At 44.9% G+C, this 17,500-nt stretch overlaps 1 protein-coding gene across 3 annotated transcripts in view; it reads left to right on the forward strand.

Annotated features, from left to right (window-relative positions):
- EXOC4 (exocyst complex component 4) overlaps nucleotides 1-17,500 on the forward strand; it is a 733,833-nt gene that overhangs the window by 406,896 nt on the left and 309,437 nt on the right. For 2 of the 3 annotated variants that reach the window (XR_014492901.1, XR_014492902.1), the window contains one exon: nucleotides 5,620-5,691. The exons of the other annotated variant lie outside the window; for it this stretch is intronic. The gene's annotated coding sequence lies outside the window, so the exon portion shown is untranslated. Of the gene's footprint in view, nucleotides 1-5,619; nucleotides 5,692-17,500 lie in introns of those variants that run through there. 3 annotated transcript variants of the gene reach the window in all.

The following is a 17,500-nucleotide window of genomic DNA, read 5'->3' on the forward strand; positions in this document are numbered from 1 at the left end:
GAGAAACTTCCTGACAGTTAGAACAATTCACCAGTGGAACCACCTTCCTCCAGAAGCGGTGAACGCTCCAGCACTGGAAGTTTTTAAGAAGAGACTGGACAGCCATTTGTCTGAAATGGTGTCGGGTTTCTTACTTGAGTAGAGGGTTGGACTAGATGACCTCCACGGTCCCTTTCCAATTCTGTGACTCGGTGATTCTGTTAAACTTTTCAGCCCTTTGTGACATGTCCTGCTCTTTACATTCCAGGGCGAAGCAGGAGACTCAGGCCTCAGAGTAAGTGGCAATTTTCTTTGCTTAATTTCTGTTCGTCTTTGAGATCCAAAGGACTTATTAAAAGAGTGAGTCAGGCATGGGGGGGCATTCATTAACCTCCTGTTTTTATAATTCACTTTTCTTACATTAGCACGCATCCTTGTCATTTCAAACTTCTCTCTGGGGTTTGCAACGGAGTTCTTGATGCAAATATTACGTCCAGAGTTACAGCCGCCCGTGATAGTGTAGTAGGCTCATAAAATAATCACTTACAACACAGGAAAAGAAGCACATTGGGGCAATCGTGTAGAAAACGGTGTGCAATTGAACGCCTCTGTTTGAAGGCTATTAAAATAAATTTGCAGAGCGATGTAGAGAGAGAGAGAGATGAATTTGGACACGAGCGGAGGCAAATATTGTAGAAATATTAAGATTCATCTATTCCTAGCAACGAAATGACCTTTCGGTTACCTTTGCGTAAGTGCTAATGTCTCTACTGATATTTTACAGAACATACAGTAAATGCCTTTGTTATCTCCAGATAAATCAACTGTACGAAAGCATTCAGGTAGTCCTCAGTTTATGACCGCAATTAAGATCAGAGGTTCTGTTGCCAAGTTGCCTCCGATTTTTTTACACGCGGTTTGGCCACGGTTTGTTAAGCAAATCACAGCAGTTAAGTAAATTGTACAGTCATTAAGTGACTTCGCTTGTCCGAAGCTAGCTGGGAACATCACAAATAGTGCCGGGATGGTCATAAGTGCGAGGACCGGCTCTAAGTCCCTTTTTTTCAGTGCCGTCGTAACTGGTCGCTAAAGAAATATTTGAAAGTCGAGAATTACCTGGTTCCTGATAAGACCTTGGCTGGCCTTCTGCCACATCTAAATCACAAGCTGTCAATCACTTTTTTTTAGTTCTAGTTCAGGGGTAGGCAACCTTGGTTTTTTTATGACTCATGGACTTCAACTCCCAGAATTCCTCAGCCAGCCATGCTGAGGGGAAAGGGAAAGTTTCCAAGCTGAGCCATGCTGGCTGAGGAATTCTGGGAGTTGAAGTCCACAAGTCATGAAGGGGCCATAATTCCTCCATGCTGGCTCAGGAATTCTGGGAGTTGTTGTTGTTATTATTATTATTATTATTATTATTATTATTATTATTATTATTATTATTATTATTATTATTAATTAAATTTTTATACTGCCCTTCTCCCGAAGGACTCAGGGCGGTGTACAGGGCAATAAATATCAAAATGTAAATACAAAAGTTAAAAAGAGTTTAAAAGAATTAAATAATTATGCCCAATATGAGTTGAAGTCCACGAGTCATAAAGTGGCCATAATTGCCTCATGCTGGCTCAGGAATTCTGGGATTTGAAGTCCACAAGTCATGAAGGGGCCATAGTTCCCCCATGCTGGCTGAGGAATTCTGGGAGTTGAAGTCCACGAGTCATGAAGGGGCCATAGTTCCCTCATGTTGGCTCAGGAATTCTGGGAACTGAAGTCCACGAGTCATGAAGGGGCCATAGTTCCCTCATGTTGGCTCAGGAATTCTGGGAGTTGAAGTCCACGAGTCATGAGGGGGCCATAGTTCCCTCATGCTGGCTCAGGAATTCTAGGAACTGAAGTCCACGAGTCATGAAGGGGCCATAGTTCCCTCATGCTGGCTCAGGAATTCTGGGAGTTGAAGTCCACGAGTCATGAGGGGGCCATAGTTCCCTCATGCTGGCTGAGGAATTCTGAGAGTTGAATTCCACGAGACATAAAAGAGCCAAGGTTGCCTACCCCTGGCTACTTCAATGTGTTTTGCAAATCCAGTATTTCTGTTTATCAGGGTCCTCGAGGCAGAAGTGGGATCAAAGGAGAGAAAGGAGGAAGAGGGGAAACGGTGAGTGGGATCTTCTGTTCCTAACTGGACCTCTTCGTCCCTTGGAGGAAGAACTTTAGGATGTTTCTTACTCAAGGGAGATGTTACTCCTAGTAGGGACGAAGCAGATAACTTGGTAACCATCAAGTTATAATTAGCTACTTGTGGCTTGTGATTGCAAAGCGTTCGAAGTAGGGGTCTCCAACTTTGGCAACTTGAAGACCTGTGGATTTCAACTCCCAGAATTCCCCAGCCAGCTGGCTGGGGAATTCTGGGAGTTGAAGTCCACAGGTCTTCAAGTTGCCAAGGTTGGAGACCCCACCCTCAACCATTCTGGACAAATGGTTGTCTAATCTTTTCTTGAGAACCTCCAGTGATGGAGCACCCACAACTTCTGAAGGCAAGTCATTCCATTGGTTAATTGTTCTCATTGTCATTGCTGGCTGGGGAATTCTGGTAGCTGAAGTCCACATGTCTTCAAGTGGCCAAGTTTGGACACTCCTAATTCAAAGGATGAACACTACTACTAAGAGTTACGGTGCCACCCTCCTCTGTGGACCACAACAGCGGGATCTTCTACAAAGCTCTACCTCAGGGGTCTCCAACCTTGGCAACTTTACGACTGGTGGACTTCAACTCCCAGAATTCCTCAGCCAGCATAGCTGCAAAAGAAAAACTGGCTGAGGAATTCTGGGAGTTGAAGTCCACCAGTTGTAAAGTTGCCAAGGTTGCAGACCCTGGCTCTACATGGCTGCTCCACAAAGTGTTCCTCAACTGCCTTCTCCTGACTAGGCCCAAATAGTAGCATTGCTCCACTGGGGATCTGGGAGTTGTGTGTATTGTCAACCCCAAAAGGTGACAAAATCAATGCCACAAATTTCTATTGCTAAGAGAGACGGTTGTTAAATGAGTTTTGCCTCAGTTTACCACCGTTCTTGCCACCGTTGTTAAGTGATTCACTGCAGTTGTGAAATTAGTAACACAGTTGTAAAGAATCTGGTGTTCTCCATGGACTTCGCTTGTCAGAAGGTTGCAAAAGGGGATCACGTGACCCCGGGGACACTGAGACCGTCATAAATATGAACCAGTTGCCAAGGGTCCGAATTTTGATCATGGGGATGCTGCAACAGTCGTAAGTGTGAAAGTCGGTCATAAGTCACTTTTTTCAGTGCCGTTGTAACTTTGAATGGTCACTAAATGAACTGTTGTAAGTTGAGGACTACCTTTAGTTCTCAAGTTGCAACTATTCGCTCAGTGATTGTTCCAGGTGACAACAGCACCGAAAGAAGTGAGTGATGAGCGGTCCTCACACTTACGACCACCACAGTGTCCCCTGCGATCACATGATCAAAATTGAGGCCTGGGCAACCAGCATGGATTTTTGTGTGAGGGTCACATTTTCCTGGGGTCACAGTGCTACTTCTCAACTTTCCAGCCGGTTTCTGACAAGCAGAGTCAACCAGGGAAGCCAGATTCGCTTAAGGACCACCTCCTTAAGGCATTCACTTAACAACCATGGCAGAAAGGTCATAAAATCAGGCGCGGCTTACTTAACTGCCTCACTTAGCAGTGGAAAAATCCGTTCTCGATTGTCGTCAATTGTTAGCCCTCTAATATGGCTAAAGGTTTGTTGAAGGAAAAGTCTTCATCGTGGTTCGGTCCAAGCCGGGAACAAACAACACGGTGACCACTTTAGAAAGAAGGTTGCAGTTTATTGAAGAGGAGAGCCAGACAGGAAGATGGCTCTGGAAGAAAAGAGAGCAAGCACATGTAGGGAGTGGGGTTTTATACCGTCTGGAGCCTTTTGCTTGGAGTTGTTTCTGTGGCATGAACTTTGACCTGAGTCTGAGTGTGCCCCTTTGGCATCTGTGGCTTAATCCTATTATGTCCCGTCTTAGAGTTTGGGTGGGGTATGTAGATTTTAGGTGTCTTTGTCTTCCTAAGCTTCTAGCTGGAGGCCTCCAACCGTCCTGAATGGATGATCACATCCACATTTCCACAGAGCTGGTTTCTGCTTGGGGGAGGGAGACTTGGGGCTATGAAGAAAAAAGTGGGCATGCTTTTCTGCCTCTTTAAGATCCTTTGAGGAAATATATTTTTCTGCCCTTTTAATATTTGCTTCTCTGACTTCCTACAGGTTGAATTAAGTTTCTAGACAACTGTGTCCTTATCTCAGTGGAAACCTAACAAAGAGACTTTTTTTTTACTTTTCCAGGGGAAACCTGGCTTACCTGGTCCAATCGGACTGGATGGTCCTGCTGGATTTCCGGGACCCAAAGGTGAAAAGGTACTTGTCAACATCCAGCTCAAGAATCCAAATTAAACTCCAGGTTCATTCCGTCTCCAAAAATCTTGCTGTTGATTGGAACACACTGCAGGGTAACGTCGAAGCAAAACTAACTCTGAGGTTCCCACACTAAATTCATAGACTTAAACAATAGTTTTCCCAGCCGAACCCCCAACATCTTATGTCGTCCAACAAGTTTGCTTTTCTACGGGAACCGTCTGCTTCAAATCCACACCTGTTCTGGTGTCCTTGAAAAGGTTTCAGGCTCTCACAGTCCTCAGCAGAATTGTAGAAGTTTCGTTTCTCCATCTAACCCACTTGAAAGTAACACCTCCCCTCCTTAGTTTAAAGGCAAGTTTAAATGCAATGGCACGCAGCTGCCAAAGTTTCATTCTTGACAGGACTGTTTTTGATTTAAACCCCAGCCTGGTCCCATTTTTTACCCAAGCTTTTCCTCTTTGACTATGAAGCTGAAGTCAACTATATATATTTTTAGACGTGGGTAGTCCGCGTCTCTGATTCTGTGATTCTATGAAAGCAGAATAACAGAATTAACAGAAGTGGAAGGGACCTCGGAGGTCCTCTAGTCCAACCCCCTTGCTCAAGACAGGAGACTTTATACCATCCCGGTCAAAAATGGTTTACAAAGGGTGATGTACGGTTTGTTCCTTCGCTGGACTTTCCTGCTAGCTAAAAGCAGCTCTGAATGAATTGCAGAATGACAGAATTTCAGAAACTGAAGGGACCTTTGGAGGTCATCTAGTCCAGGGCTTTTCAACCTTTTCACCCATTGTACCACTTTTAGGATATGGCAACATCCGAGGACCACCAGTCGCCTAGCAAGGGGTCAAAAACGTGATGACCCCCCAAAAAAAGGAAAAAAGTGATGAAGTACAGGTAGTCCTCGACTTACAACAGTTCACTGAGTGCCTGTTCGAAGTTACAGTGGCACTGAAAAAAGTGCCCCCCCCAAGCCATAGCCGAGCAAGACACCTGCCTGCCTGTCTGGTGGCGCTCTTCCTCCTGTTCGAGGTTGAGGATTGGCAGCGGGGGTGGGGTGGGGTGGGGTGGGGGTGTTTGGTTTTTATTCCCTCCCCCCCCTCTGCTGGGTGGTTGCAGCAGGTTTTGGTCATTTTGCATGACCCTGGGACACTGTGGCCGTCATAAATATGAATCAGTTGCCAAGCATCTGAATGCAGCTCACAAGATCCTGGAGATGCTGCAACGTTCCAGCTGATCGGCGCTTCTTCTGGGCTCAGCAGAAGCGCCGGGATCAGCGCCGAGCTCCCACTGGATCCTGGCGCCGATCCTGGCGCTTCCGGTGAGCCCCGACAGCCCTGCAGCTCCAGCCGTCTCTCGCTCAGGCTTGTGCGGTGCTGCCGCCGGTTCGGCTCATTCCCCTCCCCCGCTACCACTTTCCTAGGATGGTCGCGTACCACCTGCCAGGTTATTTATTTAGCGTATGGCTGGTCACACAGAGAATTAAAAGCACTTCATATTTACAAGTTAGAACAGTTAAAACAATTTTTTTAAAAAAAGAAGCAATTATAAAACCTAAGAGGAAAACAGGAATAACATTTCAGAGTTTAATGTCGAGTTTGGAGATCCAGTCAGTAGCTGCTGTTGTTACGCAGAGGAAGTCCTTAAAATCTCCTGGCTATCTTCTATTAGTGCATTCCCTCACTATATGTTGGATAGTCTGTCGGGGAGCCCCGCAATCACATTGTGCTGAAGGTGTCTTTCGCCATTTCTACAGAGAATCGGCGCACACACCCCAGGAGTCGTTCTAATTCTATTGTATGTCACCCATAAATGAAAACGCATTTATTTGAACAAGCCGGCTTGGCCTGATGGGGGATGGGTTGGGTTTTTATTGTTCTTAATATTTATATTTACTGTTCTTACCTTGGGCATTATGTTTAATTCCTTTTAACTTTTGTATTTTTGTATTTTTATACATTTGCCCTGTTCACCGCCCTGAGTCCTTTGGGAGAAGGGCGGTATATAAATAAAATTAAAATAAAAAAATAAAAAATAAAAATATGTGTCGGGGTAGATTAAATCCTGGAGGTATACTATTAGGATTAATATGCTCAGAAATATCTTGGGAGGTATAGCTACTCCATGCTTCCATCCACTTTTGTATAGTGCTCTGATGTTCGGCCAGCAGCTTAAGTGCTGTGAGGAGTGGTGGATTTCTTGACTTTAATCGACATCTTAAGTAGAGATCAGAGGTATAGGCATGAATGGGTAGAGAGGAGTTTAGCAGGATCTTACTATACTCCCGATCTTACTATACTACCTGCCAGGTGCCAATGTACCACGGGCGGTACTTGTGCCACTGGTTGAATAGCCTTGTTCTAGTCCAACCCCCTGCTCGTGGCAGGAAACCCTATACCATTTCAGGCAAATGGTTGTCCAGTCTCTTCTTTAAAAACCTCCATTGTTGTAGCCTTTGTAAAGTCGCGTGCTTCACATAGAGACGGACACAGAGCTGGGGTGAAGATGAGTTTATTCTGAACAGAATGAACTGGGGAAACAGGGAAGCCTGGCGTCTATTTGTACCTGCCCAGGTGGATGGCATCCAATCAGTTCAAACCTGGGCTTCCTGCCATTGCAGGTGACAATGGGTGTAGATCCTGGCTTCCCACCAGGCTGACAATGCCTGGGGCTGTCAACAGCTTAAGTCATTAGGCTTATCCTGAGTGAGCAGTCATCGCCGGGAGCTGTCCAGCCCCTCTGCTGATCTGCACCATCAGCCTCCTGCTGTGCTGTCCTTTGTGTATTCTGGGAGGCATACACTGCAGCCTTCACAACATCTGGAGGCAACCCAAATCATGTCTTTATAGTTCTTTTGCAGATATTTATCATGCTTTTTCTGCTAGGTTCCTGTTTTAATTAGTTTTTGTCACCAGCCAGGATGGATTCATGGAACTGGCCGGCCTTCCATAAATTTAATCAATCAATCAATCAATCTTCACTGCTTCCATTTTAGGGTGAAGTTGGGATCGGATTGATGGGGGTGCCAGGATTAAAGGGAACAGAAGGAGATAAGGTGGGTGTTGACTCTGTAATAAGGTTTCTCTTCAGCTGTGGGTTCAAAATGATACCTGGAACACAAAAGTCTGTTGACGGATTGTCCTCAACTTACAACCATTCATTCAGTGACCGTTCAAAGTTACAAACGGCACTGGGAAAAAGTGATTTAGGACTGTTTTTCATACTTCCGACCGTTGCTGCACCATCACCACCACCACCCCGGTCAAAATTCAGATGCTTGGCAAACGACTCATATTTATGATGGTCGCAGTGTCCCGGGGTCATGTGATTCCCCTTTTGCGACCTTCTGACAAGCAATGGGGGAGCCGGATTCACTTAGCGACCGGATTATTAACTTAAGGACCGCAGTGATACACCGAGCAACTGTGACCAGAAAGGTCGTAAAATCGGGCAAACGTCACTGAACAAGTGTCCCACTTAGCAACAGAAATTTTGGGCTCGATTGGGGTTGTAAGTCCAGGACTATTATTGTTGTCTCCCATCCATATGCCAGCCGGGTCTGATCCTGCTTAGCTTCTAAGCTTGCTCAACGTCAAACAGTTGCTGCTGAGACAACCCAGGCACTCAAGAAATTAAAGAATCCTATCCCCTCCAGCTTTTTAAAAGCGAACTTTATTTTCCTTTTTTTAAATTTTCCTTCCCTTTCCCTTTCCTTCCCCTACTTCTACCGCCCCCCTCTCTGCCCCCCTCCCCTGCCCTTCCCTTCCCTCTCCTCTCTTTCTTCCTTCTCTCCTTTCCTTCCTTTTTGCTCATATTTTTTATATATCTTGGCATATCTTTGCCCTTACCCCTCTGCAAAAAACAAACATACAAAAAAAAAGCTAGCGTAGAGGTCGGGAACCAAAACAAATCCTCTTCCCACTCCCTCTTCCCTTCTTCTTTCTAAACGGGAACTCCACAAAAAATGAAAGAAAGCGAACGTAAAAAAAATCAAATCCCAATCTTTAATGAACCTTGTTTGATTTCTGAGCCTCCGTGGGGAAAAACCCACGGCAAATGCTTTGGGGAAGAGTGGGTGCAAAATTAATGAATAAACATTTGCTAGGATGAAATCGAGGGACGCGGTGGCTCAGTGGGTTAGGACGCTGAGCTTGTCGATCGGAAGGTCGGCAGTTTGGCAGGTCGAATCCCGAGTGCCGCGTAACAGAGTGAGCGCCTGTTACGTGTCCCAGCTTCTGCTATCCTAGCAGTTCGAAAGCATGTAAAAATGCAAGTAGAAAAATAGAGACCACTCCGGTGGGAAGGGAACAGCGTTCCGTGCGCCTTTGGCGTCTAGTCATGCCGGCCACAGGACCACGGAGACGTCCACGGACAAGCGCTGGCTCTTCGGCTTTGAAACGGAGATGAGCACCGGCCCCTAGAGTCGGAAACGACTAGCATGCATGTGCGGGGGAACCTTTACCTTTACCTTTACGATGAAATTGTCTTCTTTATTTGGCTTGCAGGGAGCTGTGGGACATCCAGGACCCCAGGGGTCAAAAGTAAGTTTTGAAAGATGGTTTCTATTAATATTTTAAAATTAAAGATACCTTGGCAAAAGCCGGGAGATTTTCGGCTGATGGGTTTGCGAGAGGATCCAAATTAAAATCAAGAGGGAGAAAACAATTTCTCCCTTCTCTTGCCCTACCCTCTGAATAATTTGGGATACTGCATACACCTAGTCCTCGACTTATGACAGTAACTAATCGCAGAATTAGAGTTAAGTCATGCCGGTTGTTAAGCAAATCAAACCCTGCCTGATTTTATGGTCGTTAAACGAATGCCATGATTTTTACGCCAACGCTGCAGCCATTAAGTGAAGCCGTTTTAGGCCAAGGGAGGGGTTTTTGTTGAAAACCAGAAGTAATTGTCAGTTTCTGGCAAAAAAACCCGTAAATCACAGTCATTTATTCTGGGATGCTGCAAAATGTGATCATGATGACCTATAAAGCCCTAAATGGCATGGGCCCGGATTATCTTAGGGAGCACCTGCTGCCAGCATCAACTTCCCATCGTCCTGTGCGCTCCCATAGGGAGGGTCTCCTTAGGGTGCCGCCGGTTAGGGAGTGCCGGCGGACTATCCCCAGAGGGAGGGCGTTCTCTGTGGGCGAGCCTGCCCTTTGGAACGATCTGCCTGTGGAACTCCGGACCGCCCCTGACCTTCGTTGGTTTCGCCGGGACCTAAAAACCTGGTTATTTAATTTATCTGGCCTGGACTGAGGGGTTTTTAACTTTTTAAATTTTTTCACTTTTTAGGCTATTAATTGTTATTTAATTTTATTTTAATTGTATTTTAATTTTTATATTGTCTTTTAACTTTGCCCTGTAAACCGCCCTGTAGTCCTTCGGGAATAGGGCGGTATATAAAACTAATTAAATAAAAATAAAATAAACAAATAAATGTGACTGGGAGGGACTCCTCCATCAGAATGCAATGGAATAGAATGGAATAGAAAATAGAAAATATAGAACAGAACAGAACAGAACACAACAGAATAGAATAGAATAAATATTGGAGAAATCGAAGAATCGAGAAGATAGGATAGGATAGGATAGGATAGGATAGGATAGGATAGGATAGGATAGGATAGGATAGGGTAGGGTAGGGTAGGGTAGGGTAGGGTAGGGTAGGGTAGGGTAGGGTAGGGTAGGGTAGAAAATATGGAATGGAATGGAATGGAATACAATAGAATAGAAAATATAGAATAGAATAGAATAGAATAGAATAGAATAGAATAGAATAGAATAGAATAGAATAGAATAGAATAGATATTGGAGAAATCGAATTGAATCGAGAATATAGGATAGGATAGGATAGGATAGGATAGGATAGGATAGGATAGGATAGGATAGGATAGGATAGGATAGGGTAGGGTAGGGTAGGGTAGGGTAGGGTAGGGTAGGGTAGGGTAGGGTAGGGTAGGGTAGGGTAGGGTAGGGTAGGGTAGGATAGAAAATATGGAATGGAATGGAATACAATAGAATAGAATAGAAAATATAGAGTAGAGTAGAGTAGAGTAGAGTAGAGTAGAATAGAATAGAATAGAATAGAATAGAATAGAATAGAATAGAATAGAATAGAATAGAATAGAATAGAATAGAATAGAATAGAATAGAATAGAATAGAATAGAATAGAACCGGATGGGACCTTGGAGGTCTTCTAGTCCAGCCCCCCTCAAGCAGGAGAAGCTATAACATTTCAGATAAATGACTGTCCAGCCTCTTTTGCTGGGTTTCCTTTTTATTATTTCCAAGGTTAAAATGCAGAATCAAGAAAAAAAAAGAAATCAATTACAATAGAAAAAGAAAAAAAAGGCTTTATAACAAAATTATCGAGCACGTGCCTATGCTTGATTAAGGAGTCTTAATCAAGCATATTTTCAGGAGTCTCTCCTCACTGAACAGTTGCTAAGCAACCGGTAGTAAGTCGAGGACTACCTGTACTGTGTTCCCACCTAAGGAAATATCTATGTGTAGTTGTTTGTGTGCATGTGTGTGTGGCGGGGTGTGTGTGTGTGTGTACACAAGGGACAGTTGGCGAAAAGTTGCTACAAGTTGTCTTAACTTTTTTTTAAAAAAAATAAAATGAATTATTTTTGACTAGCTCAGCCCAAATCCGTCCCAAATTTATTTTCCTAGCAAACGTTTCTCCTGATCTGTGAGTTGCTTCAAAAAAAGAATGATGGCCTTGTTGCTTATTTCTTAGGGGGAACAAGGATTTCCAGGGGAAGAAGGACCCCCTGGTTTGAGGGTACGAATCGCTACAAAGACTGGTTTGTTCGTTTGTCTGTTTGTATCCCGGCTTTATTATTTTGACAAATGACTCAAGGCGGTGAACTAATCCAGCACATCTAGCTCCTCTTATTTTCCTCACAACAACAACCCTGTGAGGTGGGCTGGGCTGAAAGAGAGGGACTGGTTCAAAGTCACCCAGCCGGCTTTCTTGCCTAAGGCAGGACTAGAATTCACCATCTCCTGGTGATCAGCCCAAAATCACCCAGCTGGCTTTCATGCCTAAGGCAAGACTAGAACTCACCGTCTCCTGGTGATAGGCCCAAAGTCACCCATTTGGCTTTCTTGCTTAAAGCAGGACTAGAACTCACTGTCTCCTGGTGATTGGCCCAAAGTCACCCAGCTGGCTTTCATGCCTAAGGCAGGACTAGAACTCACCGTCTCCTGGTGATTGGCCCAAAGTCACCCAGCTGGCTTTCATGCCTAAGGCAAGACTAGAACTCACCGTCTCCTGGTGATAGGCCCAAAGTCACCCATTTGGCTTTCTTGCTTAAAGCAGGACTAGAACTCACCGTCTCCTGGTGATTGGCCCAAAGTCACCCAGCTGGCTTTCATGCCTAAGGCAGGACTAGAACTCACCGTCTCCTGGTGATTGGCCCAAAGTCACCCAGCTGGCTTTCTTGCTTAAAGCAGGACTAGAACTCACCGTCTCCTGGTGATTGGCCCAAAGTCACCCATTTGGCTTTCTTGCTTAAAGCAGGACTAGAACTCACCGTCTCCTGGTGATTGGCCCAAAGTCACCCAGCTGGCTTTCTTGCCTAGGGCAGGACTAGAACTCACCATCTCCTGGTGATTGGCCCAAAGTCACCCAGCTGGCTTTCATGCCTAAGGCAGGACTAGAACTCACCGTCTCCTGGTGATTGGCCCAAAGTCACCCAGCTGGCTTTCATGCCTAAGGCAAGACTAGAACTCACCGTCTCCTGGTGATAGGCCCAAAGTCACCCATTTGGCTTTCTTGCTTAAAGCAGGACTAGAACTCACCGTCTCCTGGTGATTGGCCCAAAGTCACCCAGCTGGCTTTCTTGCCTAGGGCAGGACTAGAACTCACCGTCTCCTGGTGATTGGCCCAAAGTCACCCAGCTGTCCATCATGCCTAAGGCAAGACTAGAACTCACCGTCTCCTGGTGATAGGCCCAAAGTCACCCATTTGGCTTTCTTGCTTAAAGCAGGACTAGAACTCACCGTCTCCTGGTGATTGGCCCAAAGTCACCCAGCTGGCTTTCTTGCCTAGGGCAGGACTAGAACTCACCGTCTCCTGGTGATTGGCCCAAAGTCACCCAGCTGTCCATCATGCCTAGAACTCCCCGTCTCCTAATGATTGGCCCCAAATCACCAACTAGCTTTTGCCCAAGGCAAGACTAGAACTCACCGTCTCCTGGTGATCAGCCCAAAATCACCCAGCTGGCTTTCATACCTAAGGCAGGACTAGAACTCACTGTCTCCTGGTGATTGGCCCAAAGTCACCCAGCTGGCTTTCATACCTAAGGCAGGACTGGAACTTACAGTCTCCTGGTGATTGGCCCAAAGTCACCTAGCCCACTTTCAATGCCTAAGGCGGGACTAGAATTCACAGTCTCTGTCAGAGGTAGCCCATTACAATCATGTGATGTTCTGCTGAGCAATGGAGTTGATAGTCCTAATTGTGTTCGCTAAGTGAGGACTAACTGTATGAAAATCAAATGTTTACTGTTTTACTCTGCAGATTTACCCTAAAAATTGTGTTTATTCTTTTCTTTAAATCCAGGGTAAAAGGGGACAAGATGGTGTCAAAGGAGAAAAGGTGAGGTACATCTCTTTCTTTCTTTCTTTCTTTCTTTCTTTCTTTCTTTCTTTCTTTCTTTCTTTCTTTCTTCCTTCCTTCCTTCCTTCCTTCCTTCCTTCCTTCCTTCCTTCCTTCCTTCCTTCCTTCCTTCCTTTCTTTCTTTCTTTCTTTCTTTCTTTCTTTCTTTCTTTCTTTCTTTCTTTCTTTCTTGGAATTTAAACTTAGTTGTGACTCGCTGTAACTCCTGCACCACACTTTCTTTGCGACATTAAATGCATTCCCCCATCATGAATGCAAGTTGTAGCTTCAGGCAACAACTTGGCGTTGGAGATGCCCAGTCCTCCAGGTCAATGATTGCCCCAAAGGTGATTTTTTTTCAAGAGGCAACTGGACTTTCTTGTTTTTCCGTGAAGGCATTTTGCTTCTCATCCCAGAAGCTTCTTCAGTTCTGACTGGATGGTGGGGAATGGGAGGATTTATACTCCTTGCAGACAGCTGGTCATTTGCACTCTTTTGGAGAGTCGTTGAGGCCACTTGGAGGTTTATCTGTGTCCTCAGGTTCACCTGAGTGGTGCAAATGGGAGTAGAGCCTTCTTGGAACTGCTGAAATGGCTGGGACACCCATTTGCACCACTCAGGTGACCCTGAGGACACAGACAAACCTCCAAGTGGCCTTAACGGCACTCTAAAAGAATGCAAATGACCAGCGGTCTTCAAGGAGTATAAATCCTTCCATTCCCCACCATCCAGTCAGAGCTGAAAAACCTTCTTGGATGAGAAGTGAAACACCTTCAAAGAAAAACAAGGAAGTCATTGAGGCCACTTGGAGGTTTACCTGTGTCCTCAAGGTCAGCTGAGGGGTGGAAATTTTGGGTGGAGCCTTTTTGGAACTGCTGAAAGGGCTGGAACAGGATGTCAGCTTTTTCCAAGTTAAGCTGCCTTTTGCAATTGACTGATGGGGATTGTGTCAATGCTGACTGTGTTCAAATAATAATAATTATTGCTATTGCTATTGCTGCTGCTGCTGTTGTTGTTCTTGTTGTTGTTATTATTATTATTATTATTGATCATCACACAGTCAGCCAGATGTTCAGACTAGATTTGGCATTTTTGTCTACCCATCGAGTCCTTACCAAGGACCTGGGATAGGCAGATGTGGATGTTTGATGGTATTACAGATCTCGTCGCAGGATGGAAGCAGTTCCCAGTAAGGCTGCCTTTTGCAATTGACTAATGGCAAATTTGACAATGCCGATGATGGTGTTCAAGTAGTGCTCCCGTTGTTTTGGGATTGCACTCAAGGCGCCTCTTACTATTGGTACTCCCCTTGCTATTTCTAATTTCCTCCTTCTACTGGTTGACACTTTTAATGTTGCTTTTTTATTATTATTATTATTATTATTATTATTATTATTATTATTATTATTATTATTATTATCATTAAATGTTAAATGTTTGACCTCCAAGATAACCTCCAGGGTCCCTTCCAAATTTATTATCATTATCATTATCATTATCATTATCATTATCATTATCATTATCATTATTGATCATTGCACAGTCAGCTCGATGTTCAGACTGGATTTGGCATTTTTGTATACCTATCGAGTCCTCCTTACCAAGGACCTGGGATAGGTAGATGTGGATGTTTGATGGCATTACAGATCTCGTCGCAGGATGGAAGCAATTCCTAGTAAGGCTGCCTTTTGCAATTGACTGATGGCGAATTTGTCAATGCCAATGGTGTTCAAGTGTTTGTTGTTGTTGTTGTTGTTGCTGTTGTTGTTGTTGTTGTTGTTATTATTATTATTATTATTATTATTATTATTATTATTATTATTAGGGACTTCCAGGCCCCGAGGGACCAAAAGGAGACCAGGTAAGTAAAAAAAACCCAGAAATGAACAGAACAAACCAGCTCTTCACTAATAGAATAAGATTGTATCTGATGATGTCTGTGTTATCCATGCAGTTGTGTCCAATTCTCAGCGATTTTACGGGCCAGGTCTCTCCCCGTCTTATATTATTATATTATTCTTTCAGTTGTTCTGTGCTCTGCCTGGTGTCAGCTTGGCTGGGGTCCAACCCTCGACGTGCTAGTTTCCTTTGACCACTAACTCTTCCAAACACAATTATTTACCCAAGCGAATTCTCCCGCAATATTATTTATTATTTATTTATTAATTTTATTTGTATACCGCCTTTCTCCCGAAGGACTCAGGGCGGTGAACAGGGCAATACATGTTAAAAGACAAAATACGAAAATTAAAAGAGATTAAACAAAATGCCCACAACTCTTACAATAGGTTAAAACACATTTAAAAGTAATAAAAACCCAAACCCCATCCCATCAGGCTAGGCCAGCTTGTTCGAAGAGATACGTCTTTAGATCGCGCTGGAAGGAGCGCAGGTCGGGTGCCATGACATGGCCAAAGGAAGTGAGATGCAGTGTTGTGATTTTGCTTTCCAGTCACATGTCCAGTGTAATGGGTGCTCCAGGGTCTGCTTGATAACAGAATGACAGAGTTAAAAGGGACCTCGGAGGTCTTCTAGTCCAACCCCCTGCTCAAGCAGAAGACCTTATATCATTTCAGAGAAATAGCTGTCCAATCTCTTTTTGAAAGCCTCCAGTGATGGAGCACCCACAAGTTCTGGAGGCAAAGCCGTTCCACTGGTTAATTGTTCTCACTGTCTGGAAATTTCTCCTTAGTTCCAGGTTGCTTCTCTCCTTGATGAGTTTCCATCCATTGCTTTTTTTGGTCTTGCCTCCTGGTGCTTTGGAAAATAGGATGATCCCCTCTTCTTTGGGCCAACCCCTAGGTTATTGGGACTATCATGCACCTGAGAGCAGGACAAGAAGCAACGGGTGGAAACTTATCAAGGAGAGAAGCAACTTAGAACGAAGGGAGAAATTTCCTGACAGTGAGAACGATTAACCAGTGGAACGGCTTGCCACCAGAAGTTGTGGGTGCTCCAACACTGGAGGTTTTTAAGAAGAGACTGGACAGCCATTTGTCTGGAATGGTGTAAGACAGGGGTCCCCAATCTTTCTGGGTTGGCGGCACGGATTGGGGGTGGAGGAGCCTTTACGGGTGCAAGCGTGAATGGGGCCGTGCGTGCACGATCGGGGCCGTGATGGAGCATGTGACGCAAATGGGGCCACTAGCTCGGACGGTGCTAGCGCCCGCCCAATGCCGCGAGGCTAGTGCAAGTTGGGGACGTTGCGCTTGCAGTGATGATAGTGTCGGCACTCTGCAGCGATGCTAGCGCGAGTGGGGGGGTGCGCTCATGGCAATGCTAGGGCCTGCCCAATGCTTACGGCAATGCTAGCGCCTGCCCGACCCCATGATATTGCACGAGTGGGGGGTGGGAACATGCACACGAATGTGCACTGGCCAGCCACTCCTGCAGCCCAGTGGCCAACAGCCAATGGACCAGTAGTAGGTGGCGGACCACTGGTTGGTGACTCCTGTTGTAAGGTTTCCTAGAGTAGAGGGTTGGATTAGAAGACCTCCAAGATCCCCTGCAAACTCTGTTACTGTCAACACTGCTAACCTTGGATGTTTTTGCATTGACAACAGATGAAATTGTAGCCATCTTTTACCTTTCGCTTTTAGAGTTAGATGATGCTGGGAGGGGGGAAGTGAACGGGATCCAGCTAGACATAACAACACCAAACCTAGGGTGAGAATCAAGGTTACTGAGCCCAGAGTTGATAGTGAATTGGCGGGCTGGAGAGCTGGAGACGAAGCTTGCGCTTCAAGCTAATTGGGGAATGTGATTTATGACTGTTAATTGGAGGAGGGAATTATGCTTTGCTACTATGTGCCCAAGGGAGGGGAATTCAATTTTTGGCTTCGATTATGCAGTGCCGATATTACGCTACTCAAAATAAAGATTCTTTAAGGTAGACAATGCCTCGAAGTTCTTTTGAAGAGTTTCATCTGTCGGAACCATGACAGTTACTCTACTCAAAATGGGCGTAAATGTGAGACAGTGGTTGAGTGCCGGTCTCACTTCAAGTTGTAACTTGAGGACTAGCTGTATGGCTCCCATCTTGATTATTTTTAAACTTCATTCTCACCTGATGTATTGGGAGCTTGCAAATCCCTCAGGTTGCACTGTCAACATCTGGAATTTAAGGCCCAAAACATCTCACAAACTTCAGGAGGACCACAAATAAAGGAGCATCGGCTTCGTGTTCATCATAACATCTTAATTGATACTCCACTTGGATTTAATGGCCCAGCGTGTTGCTACAATGCCACCATTAGTAGATAATGAATTTCTAATGTGCACAAAAAGCCAGGGTGGTTAATTAATCTCTCATTTTCTGACCTCTTGCTATTATATTTCTATTAACGGTAAATGGACCCATTCTTCTTGAAGCCGGATGGCTAAGAGAGCAAAGTCTGATCTGAAAGGTCAAGCAACGGAGAAGTTGATGCTCGATTTCAGTGCAAAGTTGAAAGAACTTTAAAAAGTATTTTAAAGTTGGGATAT

Source organism: Vipera ursinii, assembly GCF_947247035.1.
Source record: "Vipera ursinii genome assembly, chromosome: 6".
Taxonomy (NCBI): Eukaryota; Metazoa; Chordata; class Lepidosauria; order Squamata; family Viperidae; genus Vipera; species Vipera ursinii.